Below are 4,727 nucleotides of genomic sequence, written 5' to 3'. Positions count from 1 at the left end.
TCAAGAATTGTTATTATTGTTTATGTAGTAGTGATATATGGTTCCACTGGGCTTTGTGTTTTACATGGCTACTTTGAAAAAGCAGAATGCTAGTCAGGCACAAGCAATTTGTTTCTGAGCCTTGTGCTTGGATATTTCTAATAAATATTATTCTGTCTCTGTACCCATGCAATAAAATATTTTCAGATTCCTGGTAGTATTCCTGGTAGTAAGTCTACATTGTCAAACAAAGATAATGTCTCTAAACTTCAAGAAGAGTAGGTAGAGAAAACACTTGGTATAAAATAACTAGATGATTTGTAAATCATCATCATAACAATGATAGTTTTATGCATGAGGCAATGTCTAGAAGGACGTATATCAACATATTAAGCCAAGATTTTCTGGATAAAGAAATTAGAGGTGAGTTTATTTATTTTTTTATTGCTTATCTATATTATTTTTTTCTAACTGCCAATGTATATTACTTTTGAAATAAAAAGAGATCCTTTTCAAAGAATAATACATAGAAAGAGTCAATAAAACTAAGTATAAAAATAGAATGAGTAACATTCTTTAATGGAAAGTAGGGAGGGAAAGTGAAAATCTGATTTATCTTCTATTAATGTCTCAGTTGCTATTGTGAACATTTTCTTTAGCTTTGATGAAAACACTGGCTACCTGTTGCCCACCCCTGTCCCTTTAGCTAAGCCAAGCCGCTGTGCCTACATGCCCCATGCCAGGAAAAGCAAGTGGCAGAAGAGGCTCTTCCAGTGGGAGAATGGGCTTCTCATTCAATTCTCAAGTGAATCCCACTCCAATCCTATTTCCACTTGTCTCCTGATTCTTGACTTTTTCTTCAGTTTAAAGACATGTTATTTTCTTGGGACACCCTAAAGACTTGGTGTGAACACAACCTTCCAGCTCTGAAGAGTGGTGACCATTCAGCCTGCAAACCCATGTAATAGCTTCCATGGCCTCCCACCCCACCCAAGTCCTTCCTCTACTCCCTTGTCTCAAGACGGTCTACAAGACAAGATTGAAAGCCCTCTCTTTATTGTAACAACCCTGCCCTTTCACCTCTTACTGCCTCATCTTGTAGTATTATTTGAGAATAGAAGAATTTAAGTGAAACAGCAGAGAAGACTGGACCAAAAGAGAATATTGTGGTGTTTAGAATAGTGGCCTCAGGTGCAACATCTTGGAGATATTCAGCAGTACGAACCCAAATAACTATATCCATCCATTGTTTATGACTAGTGTCTGTCCTGGCTGGTCAGTACCCATAGATTATCGGTCGTTAAATATTTTGATATCATTCTTAGAATAATGTTGTAGTGTGGTAAATGGACAGTGTGTACAAGAGACCTGAATTTGAGTATGACTTCGGGCTAGCAATTTACCTTCTCTAAACCTTAGTTTACACATTTGGAAAATTCGTAATACTGCCCTACCCAGTTCAAAGAGTTACTGTGATAATCAAATTGTCATATCAGATGCAGAAGTTCCTTGTAAATTGTGAGAGACTTCACAGGCAAGGGATGACGATAACAATGTTGGTGGTAAAGGTCAAGGTGATGGTGATAATAAAGAATTAAAAAAAAAAATCTCGGGAACCCCCAAGGACTATCTTTTTCTAGTTCAGTATGCTACAAGCATTGCTCCCTAGCTCACAATTCATGACAGTTAGACAGAAGCATATAAACAGGTAACATCGACCCTTTCTGGCTTCTGCCATTGTAGTCATTTACTGGCCTAGCGCTGATAGGGAGGCACTTCCTTTTGTCTGTGGGCACTTGTTCCAAGATTTATTTCACATCCTAGCTGGGAAACTCTTCTATCATGTAATTCCCAACACCAGGTTCAGCTTTGATGTCCATTTAATGATCTGCTAGGACCTGGAAACAGCAAAATGGAAAGGAGGAATTATCCCAGGGCACCCCTGCACCCTACATAGAGTATTGGAGTTAGATTCTCATGTGCCCCCTTTCGATACATGTCCTGTGATCCCCAAACCCACTCTGCAGGTTTCTTGGATGAGCTGTCGGTAAGGCCAGGTAGAGTTAGTAACTGGCTGCCTCCTTCCCTCCTTCTCTCCCTCTCTTCCCTTCTTGTTCTTTCTGACACTCCTGATCCCTCTTTATGAAGACTCTGGGTCTGTCCTAAGATGCTTCTGGCTGACCTTGACAAAAGCCCCACCTTGCCCTCGGAGAAAGGGGCAGAAGAGCTCCATGGAGTCTATTGCAACAAAGGCAGCACGTGCTTACAGAATAATTGGTTCCCATAATTTGTTCAGAGCAATGGCTGGGTGGCAGGGAGGTTTAAATCCTGTGGCCTTGGGAGAAAAAAACATTCTCTAGAGAGGTTTCTCTTTGCTCTTGTTAGTTGTAAAATAAAAAGACTTCCTGCAGAGGAGGCCCACTCCTTGGTGAGGGCTTTCCTGCTCCCTCACATAAGTAAGTGACCTCTGGGATCCTTTCTTCCCCTTTTCCCTTTGGATCAGGTACTTAAAGTTATACAAAGTGTAAGATGGTGGGGAGAAAATACAAGGAGTCAAGGCTTAAACACACCTAAAGACCTCTCATATACAGAGAGAGAGAGTAGCACCACAGCGAGGGAGTCATTCCACAATGACCTCACAGTCACAATAGGCCTCAAACGCCCCTTTGTACATTATCTCTAAATGAGATTTGGCACACAGTTGCAAAAATGCGCCAACAGGAGTCACCCATTAAAACATCACAATTTCCATTTGACTCAGTTTGGGCATTTCTTAATATATCTCTTGACCTCTGAGAGATGCTAGATAGGACCATGAAGCACCAAACTGACTGTTAGGAGTTAGTTTGGGATTCCATTTACTTCAGGAATTATTCTACATGGTTTTTATATTTGACAGTCTTGATGGTCCTGTGAAGTCGGTGCTGTCGTCAGCCTCATTTCACAGACTGGGAAACCAAGACCTTGTTCAAGGTCACAGCTAGAAAGTGGAAAGACTGGGGTACAAACCCAGGCTGGTAAACACCGAAGCATCTTTCCGTTCTTCCATTATTAATGACAACACAGCCCAGCATTTTATAGTTAACCCTGTACTTGTTCATCAGCCATGAGCACCTAGGATCATCTTTCCTGGTAGCACCATCTCCTCTTTGAACCCCTTGCAGGGACGGTCCTGCAGGAGCTGTCAGGTGGGGCTTAGGTTTATGCCTGGGTTAAAATCCTCTAAAATTCCCTCTGAGAAAGTCTGAGGCATCTGATGCCTGGATTGCCCTGGGAGACATCATGTTTAAGTTAGTCTGACCTCCCTGAGCTCATTTCTTTGTCCCAGTCACCTTTGCTTCCATCAAAAATAACAGGTTGCTGATAAGTTGGCTTTCGGCTCCCCTGCTCAGACGGTGGACTCTGCATCTGTGCTCAGAGGAGGGCTCTCAAGTTTAAAAAAGCCCTCATGCTCTGTATTTTGACAGGTTGAAAAATCCAATCCATTCATTTTGAAAACCCATTAAGCCCAACCAATATGGGATATTTAGAAAGGCCAGGATTTTGCTTCTGGTCAGAAGGTCAGTGCTGTCATAAAATAATAGCTAAAGGAAGTGAAACAAAACATTTTATTGTATGGCTATAATTCCCAAACATTCTTTAAAAATATACTTTCAGTTGAAGTAAGACAAAACAAAAACACAGCACATTGAATGGCCGGACATTGTCACCACTATAAACTCCCTTTGTTCAGAGTATTTATTCAGTTTTCCGGGCCCAGTTCTCAGACCAGTGATAGGCACAAGAAAATGCTCAATAAGTGTTTGATAAATGAGCTTCAAAATGGTTCGCTTTGCTATTATACATTTTTTCTAGGTATTAGTTTCTCTTGTTCTCCGTAGCTGCTAAATCATCCTCAAGAAAAGAACATCTGATTTTAGTTCTCTGGGGCATTGAAAAGTGAGTTTCAGAATAAATAAGTTTGACTCTTCTTGGCATCTCGAATTCTATTCTTGATAATGCAGGTAATAGGGTTTTATGGCCAGATTCTCCAAAGATAACTCATTTGATCCTTTCGACCTTGTGAAGGAGGCATGGGCGATGTTAATATTTTGTGTTAGTCCTAAGAAGGGTGGGTGAGTACAGACCATTACCTGAAAGAAAATAACCTTGCTATTAGGTGACCCTGAATACAAATAATGTTCAGAAGATAGTGTAAAACATTCTTGTATTTTCTCGCTGAGTCACCTTCCAGTCCATATACTGTCTTGTTGATTAATATTTTTATTTATTCATTTGCTCATTCATTCATTCATTTATTTTTTAAGTGAGGCAACCCTTGGTTTCCTCACAGATTGCAAGGATTTTGTCAGCTTACAATTCCCCCCCCCTTTTTTTTAAAAAAAAATTTTTAAACCTATAGCACCTGGTCTTCCTAGGTAATCTCCCATTCAAGTATTAACCAGGCCCAATCCTGCTTAGCTTCCAAGATCAGATGAGATTGGGCTTGTTCAGGATGGCGTGGCTGTAGATTGATGAATATTTTTAGATCCCCCCTCCCTCTTCTCTTACCTCCCATAATCCTTTCCATCTTTTCCACTCCATCTCTGAGCACCACCCTGGAGAATCACCAAAAGACCCTCAAGGTTCTAAACATGTCTCCTGCCTTTGCCCTGATGGGATATAACAGTCCCTAATCCTGCATCCAAAGATTTGGTTTAAAGTCAGAGGGAGCAAACGTATGACCTGTGACCAGAGCTGACTCTTGG

General features: G+C 40.8%; 1 pseudogene; it reads right to left on the bottom strand.

Moving 5' to 3' along the window:
* Positions 1 to 4,372: 4,372 nt before the first annotated feature.
* LOC118603442 lies at positions 4,373 to 4,491 on the bottom strand (annotated as a pseudogene).
* Between the last annotated feature and the right edge of the window lie 236 nt (positions 4,492 to 4,727).

Source organism: Rousettus aegyptiacus, unplaced genomic scaffold (genome assembly GCF_014176215.1).
Source record: "Rousettus aegyptiacus isolate mRouAeg1 unplaced genomic scaffold, mRouAeg1.p scaffold_m13_p_5, whole genome shotgun sequence".
In the NCBI taxonomy this organism is placed as follows: Eukaryota; Metazoa; Chordata; class Mammalia; order Chiroptera; family Pteropodidae; genus Rousettus; species Rousettus aegyptiacus.
This window is presented reverse-complemented; position numbering and strand designations above follow the sequence as displayed.